This window comes from Triticum urartu, chromosome 2A (assembly GCF_056163025.1).
Source record: "Triticum urartu cultivar PI428250 chromosome 2A, HENAU_Tu73, whole genome shotgun sequence".
NCBI lineage: Eukaryota > Viridiplantae > Streptophyta > Magnoliopsida > Poales > Poaceae > Triticum > Triticum urartu.
The window spans coordinates 625365723-625379055 of NC_141874.1; the positions used below are offsets into that span (position 1 = coordinate 625365723).

The 13333-nt window shown below is 45.4% G+C and overlaps 1 pseudogene; it reads right to left on the reverse strand.

The window, feature by feature from the left end:
• Nucleotides 1-11725, reverse strand: part of LOC147986289 (uncharacterized) — a 61508-nt pseudogene extending 49783 nt beyond the window's left edge.
• Between the last annotated feature and the right edge of the window lie 1608 nt (nucleotides 11726-13333).

Sequence of the window (13333 nt, forward strand, 5' to 3'; positions counted from 1 at the left end):
TTGCCTTTTTTGCCATGGCCGAATCGAAAAGGGGTAAGGGTTCTCTCCAGAGTTCTAGTACTTTGGATAGACCCTCTGTCCTTTCTAAGCTCATAAATAATGATGCTATGGAAATATCTACCGGGGTTATCAATGAGAGTTTGGATAATTTTGATGAAGATGATTCCAGAATTTTCCGTTATTTGCTTGATGAGTCTTTGAAAGACGCTTGGGATAGGTTATTAAGGATCCGAGCTAGCTATGTACCCCAATATCAAATTGAGATATACCTACAAAGCTTTTATGTTGGCTTACCCTCTTCGTTCAAGCAAGTTTTAGATTCTATTTTTGAAGAAGGTTTTCTTGAGGGGGATGCCATAGATACCTATGAAAAGATGAAAACTATATTTGGCCACCCCATGAGTGAGAAGGTTGAATCCACCTCTCCTTTGTGCTTTATCAAAATGAAATTATCAAAGAGATGAAGGATAGCTTAGATGCAAATTTTCGTAGCGTGCTTAATCTTTCTTCCACCATTAATGGCCATGTGCTTTCTCAAAATAGAAAGATAAATGCTATAGATAAGAAATTTTCTCTTTTGTTTCCCAACACCAAAGATGGCAATACCTAGATTTATTCTTGCTTTTATGCCTAGCCAGGGGCGTTAAACGATAGCGCTTGTTGGGAGGCAACCCAATTTTATTTTTGTTCATTGCTTTTTGTTCATGTTTAGTAATAAATAAATCTCCTAGCCTTTAGGATTGGCCTACTAGATTGTGTTTTTTATGTTTTAATTCGTGTTTGTGCCATATAAAGCCTTTAGGATCTTCTTGGATGATTGTTATTTGATCTTGCTGAAAAAAATAGTAAGTATGCGCTCATGAGAATAATTTTCATTTTTAACCAGAGAGCGATAAAATACTGATTCCAACTGAAGTAGATCAATATACAAATTATTTAGGTCTTCCTAAATTGGTAGAATTTTTGGAGTTACATAAGTATTCTAAACCTACAGATTACTACATACTGTTCTGTTTTTGACAGATTCTGTTTTTCGTGTGTTGTTTGCTTATTTTGATGAATCTATGGCTAGTATCGGGGGGTATGAACCATAGATAAGTTGGAATACAGTAGATTTAACACCAATATAAATAAATAATGAGTTCGTTACAATAACTTAAGTGGTGATTTGTTTTCTTATACTAACGGAGCTTATGAGATTTTCTGTTCAGTTTTGTGTTGTGAAGTTTTCAAGTTTTTTGGTAAAGATTTGATGGATTTTTGAACAAGGAGTGTAAAGAGCCTAAGATTGGGAATGCCCAAGGAACCTCAAGGTAGAATCCAAGGAAAAACAAAAGCCTAAGCTTGGGGATGCCCCGGAAGGCATCCCCTCTTTCGTCTTCGTCTATCGGTAACTTTACTTGAGGCTATATTTTTATTCACCACATGATATGTGTTTTGCTTGGAGCATCTTGTATGACTTGAGTATTTGCTTTTTAGTTTACCACAATCATCCTTGCTGTATACACCTTTTGGGAGAGACACACATGAATCGGAATTTGTTAGAATACTCTATGTGCTTCACTTATATATTTTGAGCTAGATAATTTTGCTCTAGTACTTCACTTATATTTTTAGAGCATGGTGGTGGATTTATTTCGTAGAAATTATTAATCTCTAATGCTTCACTTATATTATTTTGAGAGTCTTTTAGAACAGAATGGTAATTTGCTTTGGCTATAAAATTATTCCTAATATGATAGGCATCCAAGATGGGTATAATAAAAACTTTCATATAAAGTGCATTGAATACTATGAGAAGTTTGATAATTGATGATTGTTTTGAGATATGAAGATGGTAATATTAGAGTCATGCTAGTCGAGTAGTTGTGAATTTGATAGATACTTGTGTTAAAGTTTGTGATTCCCGTAGCATGCACGTATGGTGAACCGTTATGTGATGAAGTCGGAGCATGATTTATTTATTGATTGTCTTCCTTATAAGTGGCGGTCGGGGCGAGCGATGGTCTTTTCCTACCAATCTAACCCCCTAGGAGCATGCGTGTAGTACTTTGTTTCGATAACTAATAGATTTTTGCAATAAGTATGTGAGTTCTTTATGACTAATGTTGAGTCCATAGATTATATGCACTCTCACCCTTTCACCATTGCTAGCCTCTCTAGTACCACAAAACTTTTGCCGGTACCATAAACCCATCATATACCTTCCTCAAATCAGCCACCATACCTACCTACTATGGCATTTCCATAGCCATTCCGAGATATATTGCCATGCAACTTTCCACCGTTCCGTTTATTATGACACGCTTCATCATTGTCATGTTGCTTTGCACGATCATGTAGTTGACATCATATTTGTGGCAAAGCCACCCTTCATAATTCTTTCATACATGTCACTCTTGATTCATCGCATATCCCGGTACACAGCCGGAGGTATTCACATAGAGTCATATTTTTGTTCTAGTATCGAGTTGTAACATTGAGTTATGAGTAAATAAAAGTGTGATGATCATCATTATTTGAGCACTGTCCCATGTGAGGAAAGAAAAAAAGAGAGATCAAAGAAGCCCAAATAAAAAAAGAGGCCAAAGAAGCCCAAATAAAAAAATGTAAAAAATGAGAGAGAAAGAGAGAAGGGACAATGTTACTATCGTTTTTCCACATCCGTGCTTCAAAATAGCACCATGGTCTTCATGATAGAGAGTCTCCTATTTTGTCACTTCCATATACTAGTGGGAATTTTTCATTATAGAACTTGGGTTGTATATTCCAATGATGGGATTCCTCAAAATGCCCTAGGTCTTCGTGAGCAAGCGAATTGGATGCACACCCAATTAGTTTCTTTTTGAGCTTTCATACACTTATAGCTCTAGTGCATCCGTTGCATGGCAATCCCTACTCACTCACATTGATATCTATTGATGGGCATCTCCCTAGCCCATTGATACGCCTAGTTGATGTGGGACTATCTTCTCCTTTTTTGTCTTCTCCACAACCACCTTTCTATTCCATCTATAGTGTTATATCCATGGCTCGCGCTCATGTATTGCGTGAAGATTGAAAAAGTTTGAGAACATCAAAAGTATGAAACAATTGCTTGGCTTGTCATCAGGGTTGTGCATGATTTAAATATTTTGTGTGATGAAGATAGAGCATAGCCAGACTATATGATTTTGTAGGGATAACTTTCTTTGGCCATGTTATTTTGAGAAGACATAATTGGTTTATTAGTATGCTTGAAGTATTACTATTTTTATGTCAATATTAAATTTAATCTTGAATCTTTTGGATCTGAACATTCATGCCACAATAAAGAGAATTACATTGAAAATTATGTTAGGGAGCATTCCAGATCAAAATTTTCGTTTTTATCATTTACCTACTCGAGGACGAGCAGGAACTAAGCTTGGGGATGCTTGATACGTCTCCAACGTATATATAATTTTTGATTGTTCCATGCTATTATAATATCTGTTTTGGATGTTTAATGGGATTTAACATAGCTTTTGTGAAGCCCTCGATTCAACCGTACACTAATCATGCACGCAAATGTGTACGATCAAGATCAAGGACTCACGGGGAGATATCATAACACAACTCTAGACACAAATTAAAATAATACAAGCTTTATATTACAAGCTAGGGGCCTTGAGGGCTCGAATACATAAGCTCGAATACACAAGAGTCAGCGGAAGCAACAATACCTGAGTACAGACATAAGTTAAACAAGTTTTGCCTTAAGAAGGCTAGCACAAAAGCAACATTGATTGAAAAGGCAAGGCCTCCTGCCTGGGAGCCTCCTAACTACTCCAAGTCGTCAGCGGCCGTCACGTAGTAGTAGGCACCCTCGGGGTAGCAGTAGTCATCAGTGGCGTCGTCTGGCTCATGGGATCCGTCATCTGGTCACAACAATCGGGTATGGGGGAAAAAGAAGTAGCAAAGCAACCGTGAGTACTCATCCAAAGTACTCGCCAGACTTACATCAGATCTAAACTAAGTATGCATCTGTATCAAAGGAATGGGTTGTATCTCTGGACTAAACTGCAGAATGCCAGAAGGGAAGGGAAAAGCCTAGCCTATTGAAGACTAGCATCTTCTGGAAAGCACCATCTTGCAGCAACAGGAGGGAGTAGAGTAGCATAAAGTAAAGTAGATGTAATGTTATCAACCTCGGCCAGAGATCCTTTCTCGACTCCCTGCGAGAAAGCAAACCCAGAGCCATACTATCCAAGTGTCAACACATTCCAAATCGCATCACCATCCAGTTCTCATCACAAGTATCCAGTTCTAGTTCTATCGATCAGGATACAACTCCAGTGTCCCTTACAGTAGGACAGCCTATCAATAGATGTTTTCTTCCCTGCAGGGGTGCACCAACTTACCAACCACGCTCGATTAACTCCAGCCGGACACACTTTCCTGGGTCATGCCCGGCCTCGGCCAAACAATACGCCGCAACCCGACCTAGGCTTAACAGAGAGGCCAGCACGCCGGACTAAACCTATGCCCCCAGGGTTCATGGGCCATCGCCCCGGGAACTCCTGCACGTTGTGTGGGCGGCCGGTGAGTAGACCTAGCTACCTCCTTCAACAAGGCAGGAGCTTATGCAGTCCAACCCGGCGCGCGCCACTCAGTCGCTGACATCTATTAAACTTCGGCTGATGTATACGACGCAGAACGCCCATACAATGCCCACGTGATGGTTAGTGCTATCAGGCAGAGGCCCCTCAGATCAAATATCCAAATCGTAGTGGACTAGGAGCACGCGGTAATGAGCAGAGACTCACGATCGATGTGACCCCGTCGCCCCGTCTCGAGTACTTGCGGCAAGGGCTAAGAATGCCCGGTCACACCTCGTAAGTATCTCGTGGGCACCTTCCAGGTCAACCCGACTCCACATCACTCGCTATTAAGCTTGCGCGGGTACCCCTCAGGGCCGACCGTCTTTAGTAACATGGCTCAGTGCAAAGTCGTAGTAACCATAGTAACTGTGTGTCTAACACCAAGGGGAAAACCCGAGGAATCACCCCCGACGAATTCCACTCGATGTTATCATCAAGGTGAACGTAAGAGGATCCACCCTGGAGGTTCACGCTTGAGGGGTTGCACGACAGAGCCGTATCGGAAGTGGTTAAGGAGGAAATCACCCTCGATGACTACGACCGGATAGCTACAATACAGAGGTCTCATCAGGACTGATGTAAGAGGTTCCACCCTCGGCACTCAATGGTAACTCTACAGAGTCGTACAACTAAGGGGGGTGATGTGCGGTGTCGTGGCATGGACGTCGATCACGTTGATCGAGTCATCGAACATAAAGCGGGGCAACTGGGCCAAGGTGGGGGTCACTGATGGATCTCTAACCAACCTATACTAAGCAGTTTAGGATAAGCAGGTAAGGTATGAAAGAAGGTAACAACAACAGGCTATGCATCAGAGTAGGATCATACAGAAAGCAGTAGCAGTTCTAATGCAAGCATGAGAGGGAAAGAAATAGGCGATATCGGAATGCTCAAAGGGGGGGTTGCTTGCCTGGTTGCTCTGGCAAGGAGGGGTCATCGTCGATGTAGTCGATCAAAGGGGCAACATCAGTCTTGGGGTCTACCGGAGAGAAGAGGGGGAAGAAACAGAAAATACAGAGCAAACAATGCATCACAAGGCATAACATGACGATAGGCAGAACTAGTGTTGCCCTAACGTAGTACTACACGTTGCAGACGGAGGGGATAAACATTCAAGGATGAATTCCCAATGTTAGTTGGATTCCGAACAGAGGAAAAGAGGGGGAAAGTTCCATGTTCAACATGTTAGGGGCATGTGACAGATGAACGGACTGCGTATTCGGATTGGTTGGATTTTTCTGAGCAACTTTCATGTAGAAAACATTTTCATCCGAGTTACGGTTTAATTTCTATGAATTTCTAAAGATTTTCCTATTTTCTGGATTTATTTTATTTACAAAAAAAGATATATGATGTCAGCATGATGTCACAGTGAGATCAACAGGTCAACAGACGGCTGACCAGGTCAAACCTGACATGGGGGACCCACCTGTCATAGACAGTGGGTTAAACAGAGTTCAAACTAATCTAAATTTAGTTAGTAAAACTATTGGGCCCACATGTCAGTGTTTAATTAACTAAACTAATTAGTTTTTAATTACTAAAACATTTTAGTTAGTGGAATAAGCGGTGGGGCCCGCGTGTCAGTGGCTGGGGCCTGCCTAGTCAGCCCAGTTGACCAGGTCAACTGGTCAACAGGGGGCCAGGGGCCCCATTGGCAGTGACCCAAGGGGTGGCCCCAGGTGTGCCAGCTCAGCGTGGCCAGCGGCTCAACGCCAGCGATGGCAAATGCGGCGGTGCTGCTCGGATCTCGCCGGAAAACGCGTAGAGGGCCCGGGGAGGATCGGGGCTAGGCTCATTCGAACGAGCTCTCAACGTCGCGTCCAATGGTGGCTGTAGCATCGCCGGACTTGGCCGGAATCGGCAAGTAGTGGAGGCGGCGGCATGCACGGGTGCTCGACGAAAACGGAGCTACGGCACGCTATCGAGCAAACGGAGAGTCTGGGGGGTATCTACGTGGTGCGGGGAGTGCAACGGGCTTGAGCCCGTGACCAAAAGGTCACCGGAGCCTTGCCGGCGGCGAGCTCCACGGCGATGCGTTCGGACGCTCATCGAGGATGGCGCTATGAGGCATGGGAGGAAGCGTGTGCATGCGTGTTGGGCTCCTAGGGACACCAGGAGTCCGACCGTGGCCTCAGGCGGCGGTGACATCGACCACATCGACGGCCAGAAGCTCGTCGGTGGCGAGCAGAGCACGGACGCGACGGCAGCTAGATACAGCATGCGTAGATGCTATCGAAGGGGAGCAGGAGACGGAGAATATCACCGAGCGGCCCACGGAGGCCGGTGAAGGATTAGTAGCAGCAGGAGTTGACAGCGCTCGTCGGAGACGCGCCGGGGATCCGAGGAAGAAGACGAGGCCGGGGCAGCGTTCGCAGGCACACCGGCGTCCTGCGGCTCGCCAGGGAGGCGTAGTTAAAGGAGGTGGAGTGAGCAGACACATCGGAGAGGTGCGGAGGTCGCGGTGGCCGCGAGTTCTATGGCGGCAAGGCCATGGCGGCGCTCGGATGTGGTGGGGAACGAGGGGGAGTGCAAGGAGGGGTCCGGTGGGAGAGGGAGAGGCGGAGCGGGCGACAATGGAGAGTGGGGGGAGGACCGAGGTGGCGGGGATCCTTATTCCCTCGACGCGGCGCCGGCGGGCTGGTTGGACGGGGATGGCTCGGGCGGGCGCTCGGTCGGTCGGCTGTACAGGAGAGAGAGGCGACCGGGAGGGGGAGGGGTTAGGTGGGCCGGATGGGCCGGTCTAGTTGGGCTAAGGCCCAGGGGAATTAGTGGGGGAGGGGGGCCTTTCTCCTTCCCCTCCTTTTTCTCCTTTTCTTTTCTCTTTTTAAAGCTTTTCTGATTTAGCTATTTTAGGCCACATAGGCATTTTGCAAAAATGTTGGTTCACCACCAATATTACCAGGAGAATATTTTACACATGAAGAACATTTTAGTTTTCATGTTTGAGCATTTTGAAATTCACTTAGAATTTGAATTTGAATTCAACTAGAATTTGAAACAACATGAGGCAATAATGATCAGGCACATGTTTAGAAAAAAGATTAACTTAACCCCAGGGTTACTGTAGCAACATTACACCGGGGTGTTACAACTCTCCTCCTCTAAAAGAAATTATCGTCCCAAGAATTAAGAGGTAGAAGGGAACATTTCAGGGTATTCAGCACGGAGGTTATCCTCGCGTTCCCAAGTGGCTTCATCCTTAGAATGATTTGACCATTGCACCTTGAGGAACTTGGTAACCTTCTGGCGTGTTTGACGTTCAGCTTCTTCAAGAATGCAGATCGGATGCTCCTTGTATGTGAGATCATCTTGAATTTCAATCAATTCCGGATCCACTTCACGTTCCGGATCCTTGAAGCATCGACGAAGTTGCGACACGTGGAAGACATCATGAACATGAGAGAACTGAGGTGGCAACTCCAGTTGATATGCCACCAATCCACGACGGGCGAGAATACGGAAGGGACCAATGTAGCGAGGAGCTAGCTTGCCCTTGACTCCGAATCAATAGGTGCCTCTCAAAGGAGTGACACGCAGATAAGCTTGTTCACCAGGTTGATAAGTTGAACCCCAGTGTTTCCGGTCATAGTTGCTTTTCTGGCGGGACTGGGCCGCCTTGAGATTATCCCGGACAATGCGAACCTGCTCTTCAACTTGTTGAATAATGTCTGGACCAATGAGAGTCCGTTCCCCAGTTTCTGACCAATTCAGAGGGGTTCGGCACTTACGTCCATAAAGCACTTCGAAGGGTGCCATCTTCAGGCTGGCTTGATAGTTGTTGTTATAAGAGAACTCCGCATAAGGGAGAGATTCTTCCCACTTCTTACCGAAATAAATAACTCAAGCTCGAAGCATGTCTTCAAGAATTTGATTGACTCGCTCGACTTAACCTTGGGATTGGGGATGATAAGCAGTGCTCCAGGTAATATGAGTTCCCATTGCCTCTTGGAAACTATCCCAGAACTTCGAAGTGAATAAACTGCCACAGTCTGAACTGATCTCCTTCGGAATGCCGTGGAGTGACACAATTCGGGAGATATACAAGTTTGGTAATTGACTGGCAGTGATAGTCTCCTTGACTGGCAGAAAGTGAGCAACCTTCGAGAATTGGTCGATGACGACAAAAATAGCATCGTTACCTTTCTGAGACTTGGGAAGGCCAGTGACAAAGTCCATTTGGATCTTATCTCACTTCCATTCAGGAATCGGAAGCGGTTGTAGAAGTCCAGCCGGTTTCTGATGTTCTGCTTTGACGCGATGACAAACGTCACATTCTTCAATATATCGAGCAATGTCTTGCTTCATATTAGACCACCAGTACTTCTGATGGATGTCTAGATACATCTTGGTACTTCTTGGATGAATAGAGAGAGGGGTATCATGCGCTTATTTCATCACCTTCTCTATCATAAGCTCGAACCGGGGTACGACAATGCGATCTATGAAGTATAAGGTTCCATCTTCACCAAGTGAGAAATCTCTGGATTTATCTAAGGCAAGATCCTTTTTCATCAAATCCACGTGAGCATCTTTGGCTTTTGCAGACTTAATTGCTTTCAGCGGAGTTGGTTCCAGGACAAGGTTATTCAGAGAACCTTGTGGAACTAGTTGAAGGTTCAGCTTGCATAGCTCTTCATAAAGGCGGGGTTGAGCTTTGAAGACCATGTGATTGTTGCAATAAGACTTACGGCTCAGGGCATCGGCCATTACATTAGCCTTGCCAGGTGTATAAGATGTACCGTAGTTGTATTCAGCAGTAGCTTCCATCCATCGCTGCTAACGGAGGTTCAGATCTGGCTGAGTAAACAAATACTTCAGACTCTGATGATCAGTGAAGATCTCACAACGATTACCGAGAAGGTACTGTCGCCATAGCTTCAGTGCATAGATAACCGCAGCAAGCTCAAGGTCATGAACTGGGTAGTTCTCTTCATGAGGACGCACTTGACGAGAGGCATAAGCAATCACTCCGCGCTCTTGCATTAGGACACATCCTAATCCTTGACGTGAAGCATTGCAATAGATGACAAAGTCCTTGCGAGAATCAGGGGGAGCAAGCACTGGGGCAGATGTCAGCTTGCCTTTGAGTGCCTCGAAACTTTCCTGACATTTGTCTGTCCAGTAAAACTTAATGCCTTTGTGAAGCAGATTGGTCGGTGGCTTGGCAATCTTGGAGAAGTTCTCAACAAAGCGGCGACAATAGCTGGCTAGACCGAGAAAACTTCTGACTTGCTTGACAGTCTTCGGAGGGGTCCAGTCAAGAATAGCCTGAACGCGCTCTGGTTTGACGGCAATACCATCCTTGGATATGACATGACCAAGGTAGGTGACTTCAGGAAGCGAGAATTCACACTTGGAATACTTGGCATAAAGTTGATGTTCTCGCAGCTTCTCCAGAACAAGTCGAAGATGTTCAACATGTTCTTCTTTGTTCTTCGAATATACCAAGATATCATCCAGATAGACTACGACGAACTTGTCGAGGTAATCCATAAATATGTAGTTCATCAGACGGGAGAATGTGGCTGGAGCATTGCTCAAGCCAAAAGACATGACGGTGTACTCGTAAGAACCATAACGAGTGACGAATGCGGTCTTTGGAATATCCTCTTCACGAACACGGATCTGGTGGTAACCCAACCTCAAGTCGAGTTTAGAGAATATTGATGAACCAGCAAGTTGATCATACAGATCATTGATCCGAGGAAGTGGATATTTGTTCTGAATTGTTGCTTGGTTGATAGGACGATAGTCTTGTACCAAATGATTCGTTCCATCCTTCTTGTTCACAAATAGAGAAGGTGCTCCCCAAGCTGAGGAACTTGGACGAATGAAACCACTGCGAAGAGATTTGTCGATTTCCTCCTTAAGTTCAAGGAGTTCATGAGGCGGCATCTTGTAGGGTCGTTTGGCAATAGGAACGGTGCTTGGTGTCAAGTCGATGATGAACTCGACAGCCCGAGTAGGAGGTATTCCTGGAAGTTCTTCTGGAAAGATGTCTAGGAAGTCGCGAACAACTGGGATATTTTCAATTCCCTCAAGAGGTGCTCTGTTCAACGCATTCAATGCATAAAGTCGTGCTTCGGCGTTTTGAACAATCTGAGCATGGTAGCTTACTATCCCATCAGAAGGATGTAGGAGATGAACGACTTTGGTGGCACAAACGATAGAGGCAGTATGTGCTTTCAACCACTCCATTCCCAGAATGAGGTCAATGTTGGAAGACTCCAGAATAATGGGAGAAACATGAAATTCCAACCCTTCAATTTCAACGGGGACGTGGCGACCAATCATGGTAGTTCGACACTGACCCGCAGGGGTGCATACCACTATCGGAGTGTTCATGGGCTCGCATCGAATGTCGTGTGCATATGCAAAATTTTCTGACATGAATGAATGCGATGCTCCTGAATCAAATAAAACAGATGCTGGTACTGAATTAACAAGGAGAGTACCCATCACAGTAGCAGGCTGGTCTTGAGATTCATTCAGATCAACATGATTAGCCTGAGCACGACCATAAGGTCTGGCATTGTTGTTCTGGGGCTGGTTGTTACGGCCAGTTGAAGGCAAAGCCAGCTGGTTCTGATTCTGAGGGCAGTTCCTGGAACGATGGCCTGGAAGGCCACACTTGAAGCACAGACCATCATTGGGATTGTGAGCAGAAGCTTGGGGTGGTACAGCCCGAGGGGGCTGCCTCTGCGGTGGAGGAGGCAGACGAGGTGCAGCATGGTCTGTCTTGGTGCAGGTGCAGCTGCATGATACATGTTGTGTGGAATCCATATTCGACGCTTCTGCGCTGACGGTCCCGAAGATGAGCCAGTGTCACGGCTGCGCCTAAGGGATCCCTGGTGTTCCTGAAGACCAGTCTCAACCTGAATAGCCTTGTTCACCAAGGTGGCAAAGTCGGGAAAGTCATGAGCGAGCAGTGCTAGCTTAATATCAGGGTGAAGTCCATCACGAAACTTTTCTTGCCTACGAGCATCAGTTGCAATGTCTTCTTCAGCATAACGAGACAAGTCTAGATATTCCCGCTGATAAGCATCTACAGTATTGTTGCCTTGGGTGAGGTTGCGGAAATCTCGCTTCTTCCTGTCCATGATTCCTTGAGGAATGAAGCGGGCACGGAAAGCAGCTTGGAAATCCAGCCAAATGATGACCGTTCCAACAGGCAGGGTACGCCTGTGGTTGTCCCACCATTGAGCAGCGGGACCCTTCAGAAAGAAAGATGCAAAGGTGACATAGCTAGCAGGGGCCACACTAGCTGACTCCATTTCATATGTGATGTCGTGGAGCTAGTCATCAGCATCAAGGGGTTGAGTTGAGCTGCGGTAAATAGTTGGGTTGAGATGCATGAAGTCCTGCAGAGTTCCTGGGGTTGGCTGTTGATTCATGTTCGAACGAGGAAACTGAGCCATCATTCCTTCCATGAATTGATGATTCAGCTCAAACTGTTGCATCATTCCAGCAAAGAATTCAGGCGGTGGTGGATCGTTGGCACCACGGCCACGACCAGCGGGTCTAACCATCCTTCTAACAAGTAACAGGGGGTAGTTTAACATTGAGCATTTGTAAAAACAAGGATCATTCATGATGAAACATGCATAATGAACGAGGTAGATGGATACCACTTCGTTGTCATCCGGACAGTGCGTGTACTATCCAGAATACTATTCTAAGGAAAAACTATGGCGTATCCAGCTTTGGGGTGAATGCGGTCATGGGATCCTAATGTTAGAGTTAGTAAAACCATTTTAACCCGAATAGAAGAGAGATCAGAGACCCAGAGTATAGATGAGGAATAAAAGATCCTAATACCACCCATATGGCGACGTGGGCCCGTAAGACACACAGCCATGTTAGTAAAAGTTTTTGTAGTGACTAGACTCGACTTCGGCCAAGGAGTTAGAAAGGGGGCTACCTACAGGCAGTCGGCTCTGATACCAACTTGTGACGCCCTCGATTCAACCGTACACTAATCATACACGCAAATGTGTATGATCAAGATCAAGGACTCACGGGGAGATATCATAACACAACTCTAGAAACAAATTAAAATAAAACAAGCTTTATATTACAAGCTAGGGGCCTCGAGGGCTCGAATACATAAGCTCGAATACACAAGAGTCAACGGAAGCAACAATATCTGAGTACAGACATAAGTTAAACAAGTTTTGCCTTAAGAAGGCTAGCACAAAAGCAACATTGATCGAAAAGGCAAGGCCTCCTGCCTGGGAGCCTCCTAACTACTCCAAGTCGTCAGCGGCCGTCACGTAGTAGTAGGCACCCTCGGGGTAGCAGTAGTCATCAGTGGCGTCGTCTGGCTCCTGGGATCCGTCATCTGGTCGCAACAATTGGGTATGGGGGAAAAAGAAGTAGCAAAGCAACCGTGAGTACTCATCCAAAGTACTCAGAAGACTTACATCAGATCTAAACTAAGTATGCATCTGTATCAAAGGAATGGGTTGTATCTGTGGACTAAACTATAGAATGCCAGAAGGGAAGGGAAAAGCCTAGACTATCAAAGACTAGCATCTTCTGGAAACGACCATCTTGTAGCAACAGGAGGGAGTAGAGTAGCATAAAGTAAAGTAGCAGTAATGTTATCAACCTCGGCCAGATATCCTTTCTCGACTCCCTGCGAGAAAGCAATCCCAGAGCCCTACTATCCAAGTGTCAACACATTTCAAATCTCATCACCATCCAGC